This window comes from Tamandua tetradactyla, chromosome 6, assembly GCF_023851605.1.
Source record: "Tamandua tetradactyla isolate mTamTet1 chromosome 6, mTamTet1.pri, whole genome shotgun sequence".
NCBI classification, from domain to species: Eukaryota; Metazoa; Chordata; class Mammalia; order Pilosa; family Myrmecophagidae; genus Tamandua; species Tamandua tetradactyla.
This window is the reverse complement of record NC_135332.1, coordinates 148,429,707-148,446,603: the sequence shown is the minus strand read 5'-3', so window position 1 is coordinate 148,446,603 and position 16,897 is coordinate 148,429,707. Positions and strand designations below refer to the sequence as shown.

Genomic DNA, 16,897 nt, shown 5'->3' with positions numbered 1-16,897 from the left:
ATGGATCAACAAATAGTGGTACATACACATATACATACGAGGGAATATTATGCAGCAGTAAGACAAAATGATGTCCTGAAGCACAGACAAGATGTTTGGTCCTTGAGGACAAACACTGAGCGAAATTAGCCAGACACAAAATGATAGATAATGTATGTGCTGGTTTAAAAGGAAGTATGCCCCCTAAGAAAAGCTATGTTTTAATATAAATCCCATTTCATAAAGGTAGAATAATCTCTATTCAATGCTATGTGTTTGAAACTGTGATGAGATCATCTCCCTGGATGATGTGATTTAGTTAAGAATGGTTGTTAAACTGGATTAGGGGATGATATCTCTACACCCATTTGAGTGGGTCTTGATTAGTTTCTGAAGTCCTATAAAAGAGGAAACATTTTGGAGAATGAGAGATTCAGAGAGAGAAAGACTACAAAGCCGAGAGTCCACCAGCCAGCGACCTTTGGAGATGAAGAAGGAAGACACCTCCAGGGGAGCTTCATGAAATAGGAAGCCAGGAGAGAAAGCTAGTAGATGATGCCGTGTTCGCCATGTGCCCTTCCAGCTGAGAGGGAAGCCCTGACTGTGTTTGCCATGTGCCTTCTCACTTGAGAGAGAAACCCTGAACTTCATTGGCCTTCTTGAACCAAGGTATCTTTCCCTGAATGCCTTTGATTGGACATTTCTTTAGACTTGTTTTAACTGGGACATTTTCTCAGCCTTAGAAATGTAAACTAGCAACTCATTAAATTCCCCTTTTTAAAAAGCCATTCCGTTTCTGGTATATTGCATTCCAGCGGCTAGCAAACTAGAACAATGTATGATTTCACTTTTATGACTAGCATAAAGGCATAATCAGAGTCTTATAATACAGAATATAGGGGACTTAGAGATACATAGAAGCTAGAGATTGGTGAACAATTAGCTAATGAGGTTGAACTCCAATGTAAGGGAATAGATAGGAGTGAAGGTGATTCTTCTAGGGTCTAGAAGTAATATTACCATATTGAAGATGAACAAAATTGAAAGGGGTTGTATAGACCTACATGCCCCACTGATTCACACTAGAAACATGAATTCATTCTCACAAGAATTACTTCAAAGATATGATTCTTGTATAAAGAATGTTTAAGTCCAGGGTACAGGGGAACCTGCTATTGCATTCCATGAGCTATGTTCAGAAGGAAACGATCAGCACTACCACAGCAATAGCAAAGGTAAATAATGGGGGGAGGGACAAGAGTTAAGAGGTGGTTTAGAGTTACTATTTGGCAAGGGTGTGTTTATTGGTTTTCCATCTCTTGGGAACAATGAAATTATCTAAAATTGAAAATGCTGATAGACTGTGAACTTTGGGTCTTCTACATGATGCCCAATGAATGCAGGTGGCTGAAGGATGCACTAATGGAGAAGTAGATTGGCGAACGATTGTGTATTCTTCTGAACTGAGGTTGTGCTGCTACAAAAAGGAACAAAGTCAGGCATGCAATGATGTGAATGAACATGTGGGACATTTGGTGAGACAAAATAAGTCAGAATCAAAAGAACAAGAATGGTATGGTCACCTTTAGAAACTGTAAGAAAATAGGTATCTAGATTGTAAGCTTTTAAAGAATACACATTAAGTCTGGAGTGGTGATTATTATCTCTGGATTTTAAAAGGCTGTTTTATATATTTTTTATATCTCTGATATTTAGAGATAAGAATGAAGCCAAACAGGTTGGGGTTAAAGTAATTCAGAACATAGGGGTAAGAAAGACAGTGTCTAAATTTTAGAACTACACATACTCTTTGAGACCAATGGAAGAAAGGCTTATTTGATCTGGAATTGAAATTTTCTGTAGTACATAATCTAATTCAACCTATCTGTGTACTCATTTGAACAAATGAAATACAGGGAGCACTAAATAAGAAAGAGGTCCTTTAATCCTGTACAGACTATTGTAATGCTTGGAAACATTCTAGAGTATATTAAGCAGATAATAAAAAGTATTGGCAAAGTCCCCTGAGGGAGGGGAGAAAGAATATGGAACTATTAAACCTTACCATCAGGGAATTTCCTGATACTGTGTCAAACTTTAGGGACACCCAAATCAATAGGCCATGCCCTTGATCATGAGGCTTACTCTTGTGACGTTTATGTAGGTAGTGGAGAAGCTTATATTACCTATAGGCATGCCTAAGAGTTACTTCTGGAGGACCTCTTTTGTTGCTCAGATGTGGCCTCCATCTCTCTAAATCCAACTCTGTAAGTGAAATCATTGTCCTCTCCCCTACATGGGACAAGACATCCAGAGGTAAAAGTCTCCCTGGCAACGTGGGAGATGACTCCCAGGGATGAACCTAGATCTGGTACTGTGGGATCAACAATCCATCCTGACCAAATGCGGGGAAAGAAGTATAATTAATAATGTATCACTGGCAGAGAGAGTCCAAATCGAGACGAGCGGTTACTCTGGAGGTTGCTCTTATGCAAGCTTCAGTTAGACCTTGCTACTTATCATAACCTGCCAACCCCCAACCAGGACCATTCCAGCCAATCCTAAAGAACACCTAAAGAAAAGGAAATACATAAAATTCCACAACCAGAAACATACAACATCCAGACGAGTCCTGGTCCAGATAAGTCCTGAAACCTAGAGGGCCCAGCCTCTCTAGAACATCAGATAGTTCCATCTCCCTACCCCATATTAGTGACAGACCCTTCTAATATGAAAAATTTAGAGTTGCCATAGCCCATACACCCCTAAAGAGAGGTATGGAAAGATCAAAGATGATGGAGTTATACATAGAAGGTAGGATCTAACAAATGAATATGAATGTTGAATCATTAAATTGATATCTCTTTTAGGCCCTAGTATTTTAGAGCAGCTAAAAGTAAAATCTTAAAATTGTGAAATTGTAACCCATGTCAAACTCTGAAATCAGTTCTACAACTAATTGTTGTGCTGTGCTTTTGAATTTTTCTTGTATATATGTTATTTTTCACAAAAAAAGAAGGAAGAAAATCAATTGTGATGATAAAAATTTTTTTTTTAAAAAATGACTTTTTTTCGAGCAACGGTGGTGGCTCAGTGGCAGAGTTCTTGCCTGCCATGCCAGAGACCCGGGTTCGGTTCCCGGTGCCTGCCTATGTAAAATAATAAAAATAGCAAAATTTTTTAAAAAATGAATTTTTTTTCAAAGTAGGGTAGTATTTCATTCTTTTTTTGCATGGGCAGGCACCGGGAATCATACCTGGGTCTCTGGCATGGCAGGCGAGAACTGTGACTGCTGAGTAAGCCATCATGGCCCACACTGTTTCAGCAATATTATATCCAAATTCAAAGAACAATTTCTGGAAAAGTGAGTAAAAAAGAAAAGAACGTTAATACCTTATTAGATAGTGAAAATTTTCCCAATGAAATATTTCTACTTTTCCAATATAGAACCCATTCAATAATTGTCTTTTTCTATATCCATCGTCTTTCAGCAAATGGTTTGTGATTTATATTGAAACCATTTTTCTTTTCAACAGTTTTGCACAACTACTACTCTGTGATATGTATCCATTCTTCCATCTCTAGGTAAAACAGCTAGTTCTTTAATAGGGTAAAACTCTGAAATCTATAGATAATTCCTAAGTATTAAAATATTAGCTAGAAGATATACACAATTTTTATTCCTCCTTATGGTGGACAGTATTAGTATCCTTTCCAGATCCCCTTTACCAGGCTGATAGATCCATCCCCCAACTGATTTGAGTGTTGCCTGCAATAATGGCACAAGCTTCCACCCACCAGCAAATTGCCCTCCTCAACTAACAGAAGACACCTCCACTGGAAAAGTAGCACTGCCACTTCCCTCCCATGTGCGGCCCAGAGCCAATGGCTCACAGTTTGGGGGATACCAAAGTCTGCCACCCTTCTCTCAAAGGGGAAATACTGCCACTGCCATGCAATTTATACTCAAAAGCCAACCTGCAGAACACACCCTCACTACCTCCAAACTTCTCCCCCTATCCCCTACAAACATGCAGGATCAGGTCAAGGCCAGTCTTTACTTAAGAACAATATCCTTCTGCAGTTTTTTCCCCTGCTTTATCCCTTCTATCACCCCCTTACAGATTTTCCTTAAAGAACACTCTCAAAAAGTCATGTGCATAGAAATCCCTGTTTTAGACTCTGACTCCAATGAACCAGACCTAAGAAAATTAAATCCAGGAGTAAGCTTAGGAATTAGGCACTAAGGAAGGAATTCTGGAGTTATATCACTTGTTGGCCAGCTGAAAGTAAGAACCCCATCACCAGTGTAAGTGGAGCACTGATGATTCATCCCTGCTGTACAGTGGTAATGCCATTGTAAAGATTTTCACCTGCAGTGAATTGAAATGAATTATAGCTAGAGGGATGCACTGGATCATGCAATATCTTTGTCATTTGACAGGTATGGGAGAAAAAGTAATTATAAAGACTGGCAAAGATACCTGTTGCTGAATACTTAGAAGAGAGAAAATGACAAGCTCACAGAATCAGTTACCAATATAAAGCAGTCAGAGGGCCTCCCTAGCATAATTTAAAGGACTCTTTTCTTAAAGCCAGAGGGAATTCAGAGGTGAAGACCAATAATAGAATTTAATTATAAAAGTTATAAAACTTCAGAGGAGGCTAAATTCATAGCTCAGGCAAATCTTCAGTGCCAAAGTGAGAATCATTAAACAAACAGCAGTGTGTGTCTACTTGGGTAGATACAATAGAGGCAGAAGAAAGAATCAGTAAATCAAACACAAGATGACTGAAATAAGTCAGGCTGAGAAATAGAAAGAAAAAAGAATTATAAAAAGTGAAAATAGACTAAGAAATCTCTTGCACACCAATCAAGCATAGCAATGTTTGCATTATGGGAGTTCCAGAAGGAGAAAAAAGAGAGAAAGAGGCAGAAGGAATGTTCAAAGAAATAATGACAGAAAACTTCCCAAACATAGCAAAAGATGTGAATATGCCCATGCAAGAAGCCCAGAGAACAATAAACAGGATAAAACTGAAGAAAAATATACCTTATCACATATGGCTCAAACTGTTGAATGCAAAGGACAAGGAGAGAGTTCTGAAAACTGCAAGAGAAAATCAATGCATTATATACAAAGGAGTCCCAATTAGATTAAGTATCAATTTCTCATCAGAAAACACGCAGGCAAAAAGGTGATGGGTTGGAATACTTAAAGTGCTAAAGGAAAATAACTGTCAACCAATAATTTTATATGCACTAGATTAACTTTCTAAAATGAGGGAGACACTCAGTCATTCCTGGATAAGCAAAAGCTGAGTGAATTTGTCACCACTAGATCTACCCAAAAAGCAATGCTAAAGGGAATTCTTCAGACTAAAAGGAAAGGACACTAGACAATGGTTCAAAGCTGCTTAAAGAAATAAAAATCTCCAGTAAACATAACTGTGTGGGTAACTATAAATGCCAGTACTATTGCACTGTATGTTTTGATATCAAATTCCACTTCTTATTTTCTACAGGTGCTAAGATACAAATGCATGAAAGTAAAGATAAATCCATGGTTTTGCACATACAGAGTTCAAAGAAAAAAACTGGTAACAAGTACCAAAAAAGTTGGGAGGATGGGGTAAATAAAAAGTGTATGTGTAAGCTATTGAAGTGAAATTAGCCTTAAACCAAATATGACTGCTATATATTTAAAATGATATATTTTAACTCAATGGTAATCACAAGGAAGAAACATGAAAAATATCTCCAGATAGAAATGAGAAGGCACTCAATAGAGTACAACACAAAAAATCAAATAAACATAAAAGCAGGCATTAAAATAAGAATTGAGGGTGGGTGGTTCAGTGGCAGAATGCTCGCCTTTCATGCGGGAGGCCTGGGTTCGATTCCCAGACCGTGTACCCCCCCAAAAAAATAAATAAATAAATAAGAAGAATTGAGGAACAAGGAAAGTATAAGACTTACAAAGATTAAACAGGCAAATGGCAGAAGAAAGTCCTGCATTATCAGGAGTAACCTTAAATGTAAATGGATTAAATTGTCCAGTCAAAAGGCAGAGATTAGCAGAACACATAAAAAAGCATGACCCCAATTATATGCTATCTGCAAGAGACTCACCTTAAATTCAAATACACAAGTTGAAAGTTGAAATGGAAAGGGAAAAAATATACTATGCAAGTAGTAACCAAAGGAGACCTGGTGTACTGTTCTAGTTTGCTAGCTGCTAGCACATCAGAGACAGATTGGCTTTTAATAAAAGGTGATTTATTTCATTCTTCAGAGGAAAGGCAGCTAACTTTCAACTGAGGTTCTTTCTTACACGGGAAGGCACAGGGTGATCTCTGCTGGCCTTCTCTCCAGGCCTCTGGGTTCCAACAACTTTCCCCAGGATGATTCTTTTCTGCATCTCCAAAGGCCTGGGCTGAGCTGTGAGTGCTGACATGAGGTGCTAAACTGCTTTTGGCTGTGCTACATTGAGCTCACTCATTTAAGCACCAGTCAATTAAATCAAACATCATTCATCTCAGCAGGCACGCCTCCTAGCCGACTGCAGATGTAATGAGCAACAGATGAGGTTCATGTACCATTGGCTCATGTCCACAGCAATATAACTAGGTACCTTCACTTGGCCAAGTTGACAACTGAATCTTATTACCACAGGTACCTATAGTATTATCAGATGAAATAAACTTTTATTTGAAAACAGTTATGAAAGACAAAGGCAGTCATTATATACTGATAAAGGGGTCAATTCAACAAGAAGACAAAACAGTTATTAATATATATACACCTAATAGCACAGCCTCAAAATATATAGAGAAAATACTACCATATTTGAAGGGAGAAATTGACTATTCTATATTAATAGTAGCAGACTCTAATATACCACTTTCATTAATGGATACAACATTCAGACAGAAATCAAAATAAGGAAGTGGAAGACTTGAACCAACTAGAACTAAAAGATATATAGAGAATATTTCACCCAACAACAAAATACACATTCTTCTGGAGTGCACATGGATCATTCTCCAAACTAGACCATATGACATCACAAAACAAGTCTCATATATTCAAAAATATTGGAAACATACAATGTGTCTTCCTTGACCACAACAGAATGAAAACAGAAATCATTAACAGAGGTAGAAATGGAAAATTCACAAATGTGTGGAAATTAAACAGCTTACTCTTAAACAACCAAAGTATTAAAGAGGAAATCACAATGGGAAGTAAATTTTGTTGAGGGAGTAAAAATGAAGGCACACATACCAAGCCATGGGATACAAAAAAAACGCAGTGCTGAGAGGGAAATTTATAGCTCTAAATGATTACATTAAAAGAGAAATGACTTCAAATCAGAGACCTAACCTCAAAACTGGAAGAATAAGAAAAAGAACAGCCAACTAAACTCAAAGTGAACAGAAGGAAGGAAATGACAAAGATTACAGCAGCAATAAATGAAATAGAGAATAGCAAAGCAATAATTACAACCAAAAAAATGAAAAATTGGTTTTATGAGAAGACCAATAAAATTGACAAATCTTTAGTGAGACTGGCAAAAAGAGGGAAGACACAAGTAATAAAAACCAGAAGTGAAAATTCAGAAATGACTGGGCTGAAATAAAAAGGCTATATGAAGATACTATGAACAGCTGTATGCCAACAAATAAGAAACCTAGGAACACACAAATTACCTACACAGACTTAAGTAGAAAAAGAAAAATTTCAGCCAACAAATAACTAGTAAAGAAATTGAATCAGTAATAAAAAAAAAAAACCTCCCCCTCAAAAAAAGCCCAGTACCAGATGGCTTCACAGGGAAATTTTACCAAACATTACACTAAGAATTAACACCAATACAGCTCAAACTCTTACAAAACATTGCAGCAGAAGGAATACTCCTTAATTCATTCTATGAGGCCAACATCATCCTCATATTTAAGCCAGATAAAGATCACAAAAGAAAAGAAAATTATAGACCAGTATCTCTTATGAATATAGATATAAACATCTGCAACAAAATACTAGCAAACTGAATCCAACAGCACATTAAAATATTTATATACATGACCAAGTGTGATTAATCCCAAGGGTGCAAGGGTGTATCAACATAGGAAAATCAACTAATGTAGTACCTCACATTAAGAGAATGAAGAGGGGAAAAAAAAAACATGATCTTCACAAATTATGGAGAAAAGGCATTTGACAAAATCCAGCACCACTTCTTGAAAAAGCACAAAAAAATCAGGAGTAGAATGAAATTTCCTCAACTTTTATGAGGGGCATATATGAATTAACCCACAGGTGACATCATAATTAATGCTTAAAGACTGAAGATTTGACCTCCAAGGTCAGGAACAAGACAAGAATGTCCACTGTCACCACTGATAGTCAACATTTTACTGGAAGTTCTCACTAGAGCAATTAGACAAGAAAAAGAAATAAAAGGCATTCAAATTGGAAAAGAAGAAGTAAAACATTCCCTATTTGCAGATGGCATGGTCCTATATACAGAAAATCCTGAAAAATCCACAACAAAGTCCCTGAAGTTAATAAATTAATTAGCAAAGTGTTTGGGTATTAAATCAGTATTCTGGAATCAGTATTGTTGCTATACACAAGCAGTGAACAATCAGAAGAAGAAATTAAGAAAATAATCCAGTTAAAATAGTGACTAAAAGAATCAAATACTAGGGGGCGGGCCACGGTGGCTCAGCAGGCAAGAATGCTTGCCTGCCATGCCAGAGGACCCGGGTTTGATTCCCGGTGCATGCCAATGTAAAAAAAATAAAAAAAAAGAATCAAATACTAGGAACAAATCTAGCTGAAGATGCTATGGACCTGTATACAAAAAAATACAAAGCATTACTAAAAGAAATCAAAGTAGACCTAAATAATGGAAGGACATTCTGTGTCCATTTGTTGGGAGATGAAATATGGTTAAGATATCAATTTTACCCAAAAAGGTTTACAGACACAACACAACCCAAGTCAAATTCCAAAAATCTTCTTTGCAGAAATGGAAAAGCCCAATCATCAAATATTTATGGAAGGATAAAGGAACCTGAATAGCTAAAACCATCATGAAAAAGAAGAATAAAGTTGGAGGATTCACACTTCCTAATCTCAAAACTCCTTACAAAGACACAATAAACAAAATAGCAAGGTACTGGCACAAGGATAGATAATATAGACCAACAGAATTGAATTGATAGCTCAAAAATAAACCTTCACATTTATGGCCAATTGATTTTTTAACTTCATTTGTTGTATAATATAACATATATACAAAGCTAAGAAAGACAAAAGCAATAATTTTCAAAGCACTCTTCAACAAGTAGTTATAGAACAGACCCCAAATGATTGATTGTATGGGTTAACATACAATCCTCTTGTATTTTTCCTTCTAGCTGCTCCAGAATATAGGAGGCTAAAAGGCTTAAATATTTATATATCATCACAGTAGCCTTTTTTCTTTTTTTTTGATAACTAACATATACAAAAAAAGCAATAAATTTCAAAGCATAGTGCAACAATTAGCTATAGAACAGATTTCAGAGTTTGCTATAGGTTACAATTTCATAATTTTAGATTTTTACTTCTAGCTGCTCTGAGATACTGGAGACTAAAAGAAATACCAATTTGATGATACAGCAATCATATCCATTTGTTAAACCCTACCTTCTTTGTATAACTCCACCATCACCTTTGATCTTTTTCCCCACTCTTTAGGGGTATTTGGGCTATGCCCATTTTAACTTTTTCTTGTTGAAAGGGGCTATGGAAATATGGGTAAGGGATGGAACTAGCTGATGTTCTGGAGAGGATGGCCCCTCTAGGGTTCAGGATTTATCTTGTCCAGGGACCCATCTGGAGGTTGTAGATTTCTGGAAAGCTATCCTAGTGCATGGACCCTTAGTAGAATCTTATATTATCCTAGATGTTCTTTAGGATTAGCTGAAGTGGTTTTGGCTGGGGTTTGGTAAGCTATGATAAGTAGCAATGTCTAACTGAAACTTGCATAAGAGTGACTTCCAGAGTAGCCTCTCGACTCTATTTGAACCCTCTCAGCCACTGATACTTTGTTAGTTACACTTCTTTCCCTTCTTTTGGTCAGGATGGCATTGTTGAACCCATGGTGCCAGGGCCAGAAACATGCCTGGGAGTCATCTCCCACATCAGCAGGGAGACTTTCACCCTGGATTTCACCCTGGATGTCCCATTCAGGGGGAGAGCAATGATTTCACTTAAAGAGTTGGACTTCGAGAGAGTGAGGCCACATTTGAGCAACAAAAGAGGTCCTCCAGAAGTAACTTTTAGGCATACCTGTAGGTAGGCTAAGCTTTTCCGCTACATACATAAGCTTCACAAGAGCAAAACTCAAGATCAAGGGCTTGATGGCCAGCTGATTTTTGACAAGGGTGCCAAGAACACTAATTGAGAAGGAAAAATCTCTGCAATAAATGGTGTTAGGAAAACTGGATTTCCACTTGCAATGAACATGGGCCCCCACTTCATAGTTCATAACAAATCAATTCAAAATGAATCAAAGACCTAAATATAAGAACCAGAACTATCAAACTCTAGAAGAAAACATAGGGAAGCATTTTCAGCACCTTGTATTAGGCAACAACTTCTTTGACTTTACAGCCAAAATACAAGTAACAAAAGAAAAAAATAGATAAAAGGGGTTCATCAAAATTAAAAACATTTGTGCCTCAGAGACTTTATCATGAAAGTAAAACAACTACCTAGACAATGAGAGAAAACAGAAACCACATATCTGATAAAGGTTTAATATCTACAGTATATAAAGAAATCCTACAACTTCTCAGTAAAAAGACAAAGAACAAAGTCTAAGAACAGGCAAAAGACTCAAATAGACATTTCTCCAAAGAAGATATACAAATGGTCAGAAAGTACATAAAAAGATGCTAAACATCATTAACCATCAGGAAAATTAAAAATCAAAACCACAATGAGATACCATTTCATAATCACTAAAATGGCAGCTATTAAAAAATGGAAAATTACAAATGTTGGAGAGGATGCAGAGAAATAGCAACACTCATTCAATGTCAGTGGCAATATAAAATGGTGCAGCCACAGTGGAAGACAGTTTGGCAGTTCATCAGAAAGTTAAGTATAGAATTACCGTATGACCTGGAAATACCACTTCTAGGTATATATCCCAAAGAATTGAAAGCAGGGACTGGAACATATATTTGCACAGCAATGTTCATAGTGGCATTATTCACATTTGACCAAAAATGGAAGCAATCCAACTGTTCATCAACAGATCACTGGATAAGCAATATGAGGCATATACATGCAGTGGATTATTATTCAACCTTAAAAAAGAATGAAGTCCTGATACATGCGACAACATGGAGGAACCTTGAAGACATCATGTTGAGTGAAATAAGCAAGACAAAGAAGGACAAATATTGCATGAATCTTCTAATACAAAACAATTGGTATGAAATGAAATCATCAGTGACATGAAATAATTAGTAAAAAAACAAATTTATAGAGTCAGAATCTAGACTATAGTTAACTAGGGTATCGGGTAGGGATAGGGAATTGCATTTAAGGGAAATGTTTTGGTAATGGATGGTGGTATTGGTAGAATAATATTGTGAATGCAATTAACAGCATTGAAATAAATATCTGAATGAAGTTAAAAGAGGAAATGTTAGGTTGTATATACACTTCTAATATAAAAAATTTAAAACAATCTATGGAACTGTACTACATAGTGAACCTAAGTTAAACAGGGCTTATAGTAAATAGTACAATTCTTAAAATGTGTTTCATCATTGTAACAAATGTACCATGCCAATACAAAGTGTCAAAAATAGGGTGGTATATGGAAATCTTGCATTTTATGCATGATTGTTCTGTAAACTCACAACTAAAAACAAAGAATCTTCAAATGATGTAGGTACCTTTTTGGACTGTGCCAGCTTCCTTCGAGGTCTGCTAATACCTCCCTCCTGGGCACCTGACCAGTAAAGCCTCAAACCTTCACATAACCCAAGTGAGAAAAGGCTGGGTTTGAACAGAGATTGTGTGCCAAAACAGATCCTAGTTAACATATACTAGCAGGAAGTGGGAGAGTATGACTGGAAGTGGATCCTGATAGTGCTGGGTCAAAGGGGCTAAAATATGAAGCTGGATAAGAGAGTTTGTAATATGTAAAAAAGAATTTAACACTATGGCAAGGGCCCAGTATATGGTGTTAATATGATACTGGAAGCTTAGAAAAAGTGATGGGCCACCTACATGAGATAGAGATGCCGGTCCTACCATAGAAGATTGTGAAGGGATGGATTAAAAGACTTAGAGAAATTTGGATGGATTGTATGGCTGTGAAGATATCTCAATAAAAATACATAAAAAAATATTTAAAGACTCAGAGAAGTGAATATGCTACAGAGAATCTGTTATTAAAGACTGGAAAACATACTGGCTGACTATGTTACTCAGGAGAACTTAGAGGACACTCCGTCTACCAAGATTGTAGAAATACACTGGTGACAGAGACACAAGCATTGCTGAGAAGGTAAAAATGGTGGCTGTTCTTTAATGGTTAAAGACGTTATCAGAAAACTTGGGTAGAAACGGGAATGACAGGACTCCAGAACTGCAGTCGCCAGGTAGATTCACTGAAAACAGTAAGAAGCAAGATGGGTCTAAGAATGGACTACAAGCTTCTAATGGCAGCCAGGTGGCCCTGATCCACAGTAGTCTGTGGAAATGGCTTAGAGAACATGTGTTCCTAAGGGTAAGACTTTGCTTACTATATACATATTTAGAAGAAATTGAAAGTAAATGCTTGGAAAGCACTTCTAGTCACCACCTCATGCCTAAACCTGAGCCAACTAAAGAACACCAGATCCCTATCAAGAAGGATTTTACAACATCACTATAAGTTTATATAATAGTGATTCCCCCAATCCTTTCCCAGAGGGATCTATGACATTTACTCAGGTAACCATATGTTGAGGAAAGGTGAATACTCAGACTTATCAGGAGATACTGGATACTGGATACAGGATCCAAGGGACACTATTACTTAGAGATGTAAAGCACATTATGACCCCTGCACTTCCAACTAGAGCAGGAGAATATAGTCAGGTAAGAAATGGAGTCACAGCTCATGTCTGTGCTACAGTGTACCCACCCAAAGGGTCATTTCCCTGATTCCCAAATGTTACCAGAATGAACACACATAGCAATTGGCAAAACCATCACACTGGTTTTATAACCTGGCAAGTACAAGCCACCCCACCATTATTACAAAGTTAGTAAATGAAAATAATTTGCATCCTGAGGGAAATAGCAGTGATTAGTGCTACCCTTAAAGATTTAAATGGTACCAGGTAGGGGTTCCCTAAAATATCCCCATTTAATTCACCAGTTTGGACCTTGCAAATCCCAAAGGACAAGGGCAAATACTACTATAAATTTAACCAAGTAGTAGACTCAGCTGTTGTGCTAATGAGCACAGCACTGGATATGTAGTGACTGCTTTGGTGAAAGTATTATTTTCTATTCCCATCAGAAAAAAGGAGGAAAAGCAATCCTCATTCACATAGGTCAGACAACCGGATGTATTCATGGACTTGCCCCAGGGATTTGGTTAATTCTTCTTCCTTCTGTCATAGGACAGTCAGAAGAATCTTTGTAGTCTGAATATCCAACAGAACATAGCATTGGTACACTCCATTGACGACAACATGTGGAATGGATTTGAACAGCAACCGAAGGGTAAGGGACACGTACTCCAAAGGATAAAGTAAGGGATAAATGCAAAAGAGTTTAAGTTTTTAGGGTTTTACTGGTCTGAAACATGTCAAAATATCTTCTCCAATATAAAATCAATTATATTACACAATGTACTTCCCAGCACTAATAAAAAACAGTTTAAGATTTGTTGTGACTCTTTGTGTTTTGAACATAACATATTCTGAGATCTTCAGCAGTTCCACACTAAGGTACAAATGTATATGATGATATATGATCATAATATGATCCTGTATATCTACTGGTGCTAGAGATATCAGTAGTGAAAGAAGAAGACAGGTGGAGTCTCTAGAAAATCCCAGTAGGAAAATGTAAAGTAAACCTTTAGCATTTTGGAGTGAGGCCTTGCCATCAAAGCAAAAAACCATAAAAAAAAAAAAATGAAAAAAACAGCTTCTGTGGTGCTACTGAGTCCTGACAGAGATGGAGCATCTGGCTTTAGTTTATCAAATAAAGTTGTGGTCAGATATTAATCATGAGATCCACCAAATCATAAGGTCAGACAGGCTCAGCAGCTGTCAGTTATAAAATGGAAATAGCTGATCTGGGATTGGGGTTGCACAAGTCCAGAGGGCACAAGTAAGCTGCCCAAACATGTGGTCCAGACTATCAAGTGACTTACCACTATTGCATCAATGCCTCTTCCCAAGCTCACAACCATCTGTGACCAGTTGAAGATGGAAGAAAAGGCTGAGCTTGGATAATGAATAGGCTTTTCCATATGTGAATGCTAGCTAAAAATTGCATGTTATTGCACCTCAGCTCTATTTCGGAAGAGGAAGTGATAAAGGGAAATCCTCCCAATAAGTAGTGCTTTAGGGTATGAACCTGGTTATCTGCTCTTTTTTAATTAAATTTTTTTCCAAAAATTTACTCTCTATACTCACCAAGTAATAACTTCTCCAACTCTCCTCCCCGAGTTCCCTGGTATTTAATATGTGAAGTCATAAAATATTTGTCCTTATGTGCCTTGCTTAATTCATTCAGCACAATGTTTTCATGGTTCATCCATGTTGTAGGATATGTCAGAACTTCATTCTTTCTTATGGCCAAACAATATTCCATTCTGTGTATGACCAACATTTTGTTTATCCATTCATCAGTTAATGGACACTTAGGTTGTCTTCATATTTTGGCTATTGTGAATAATGCTGTTATAAATATTGGTATGTAAGTATTTGTTTTCAGTTTCTTTTGGTAAATACCTAATAGTATAATTGTCGGGTCATGCAGTAATTCTATATTTAAGATTCTGAGGAATCATCATATTGCTTTCCACATACTACTGTACCATTTTACATTTTGCCAACAAGGCACTAGAGTTTCAGTTTTTCTGCATCCTCTCCAACATTTATTTCATTATTTTAATAACAGTTGTGCTTGTGGGTGTGAAATGGTATCTCATTGTGACTTTCCTTCAGAATCTTTGGATTTTCTATATAGAGAATCATGTCATCTGCAAATAAAAATTCTTCCTTTCCAATTTGGATACCTTTTATTTCTTCTTCTTGTCTAATTGCTCTGGCTAGAACTACTAGTACAATATTGAATAGCAGTGGTGAAGGTGGGGATACTTGTTTTCTTCCTGATCTTAGGAGGACAGCCTTCTACCTTTCATCATTGAGTGTGTTGCTAGCTCTGTGTTTTTCATAAAGGACCTTTATGATTATTGAGGAAGTACCCTTCTATTCCTAATTTTCTAAGTGTTTTAAACATGAAAGGGTGTTGAATTTCATCAAATGCCTTTTCTACCTCTATTGAGATAACCATATGATTTTTTCCTTTGTTATAGGTATTTCATCTATTACACTGATATTCGTTTGTCAATCCACCCCTGCATTCCTGAGATAAATCCCACTTGGTTATGATATATAATCTTTTTACCAAGCTGTTGAAATATTTTTGCTAGTATTTTGTCAAGGACTTTTTGTGTTTGCACAAAGTCACCACTTTGTATGAAGAGAAAAGCAGCCCGTTAGAATATAAATGGACTATGGTGGCAAATAGCTTAGCCAGTTGTTTAGAGGGCAAGAAGAAAAGCATGATTAAAAGATCAGAGACAATGAGTTCTGGTAAATAGACATACGGTTGAACCTATCGGAGTGCAGAGAAGCTGTATGGATCTTTATAATGCACATTAATGTGTACCAGATAACATTTGATTAAAAGGAAGCACTAAATAATCAAGTAGACCAGACAAATTGATCAGTTGATGTCAGCCAGCCTCTGTCCTCACCAACCCTACTATTTTAGCTTCCTAGGCTACTCAAAGCAAATACCAAGAAATGGATTGGGTTAAAAATGGGAATTTATTTGCTCAGAGTATTAAAGCCAGGAAAATGTCCAAATCAAGGCAATGCTTTCATCCCAAAGACCAGCTTCCAGAAATCCTTGGTTCCTCTGTTGCATGGTAAGGCCCATGGCAGCATCTGCTTGTCTCTTCCTTTTCTTCTGGGTTTCACTGGTTTCAGCTTCTTGTTTCCATGCCTTTCTCTTTCTCTGGCTGAATTTCATTCTTTTATAAAGGACTCCAGTAATAGGGTTAAGACCCATCCTGATAGGGGTAGGACACAACTTAACTGAAGAAGTCTCATCAAGACGTCCTACTTACAATGGGTTTGCACATAAGGATAGATTCAATTTAAGAACATGTTTTTCTGGGGCACATATAGCTTCAAACCACTACACCCACCAATACCTATAAATGACCTATAAATGGAATAGACCATGGTGGCAGATAGGCAGGCTATGCAAGTGCCCAACAGAATATTCTACCTCTCACTAGTAGGTAGAGATCTTATCTACCTACTATTCCTGCTGAATGTCTGATCTGCCAAACAGAGAACCCCCCAACATGGGCAGTGATTCATTCAAACAAGAATAGATACATATTCTTAGTATAAGTTTGCCTTCTTTCCCCAAACTCCTTCAGTGAGCACCATTATACATGTACTTACAGAGTACCTGTTTTATCTACATGGGAAATCATAAACTATACTTCAGACCAAGCAAAGGAAATATTTTTCTTTTGTAGTGGTAATGTAGTGACCATATTATCACTGATCTCTACCACATATCATGCCACCCAGA

The 16,897-nt window shown here is 37.0% G+C and overlaps 1 protein-coding gene across 17 annotated transcripts in view; it reads right to left on the bottom strand.

Moving 5' to 3' along the window:
• Nucleotides 1-16,897, bottom strand: part of RIMS2 (regulating synaptic membrane exocytosis 2) — a 757,916-nt gene that overhangs the window by 471,157 nt on the left and 269,862 nt on the right. The gene's annotated exons all lie outside the window — the stretch shown is intronic.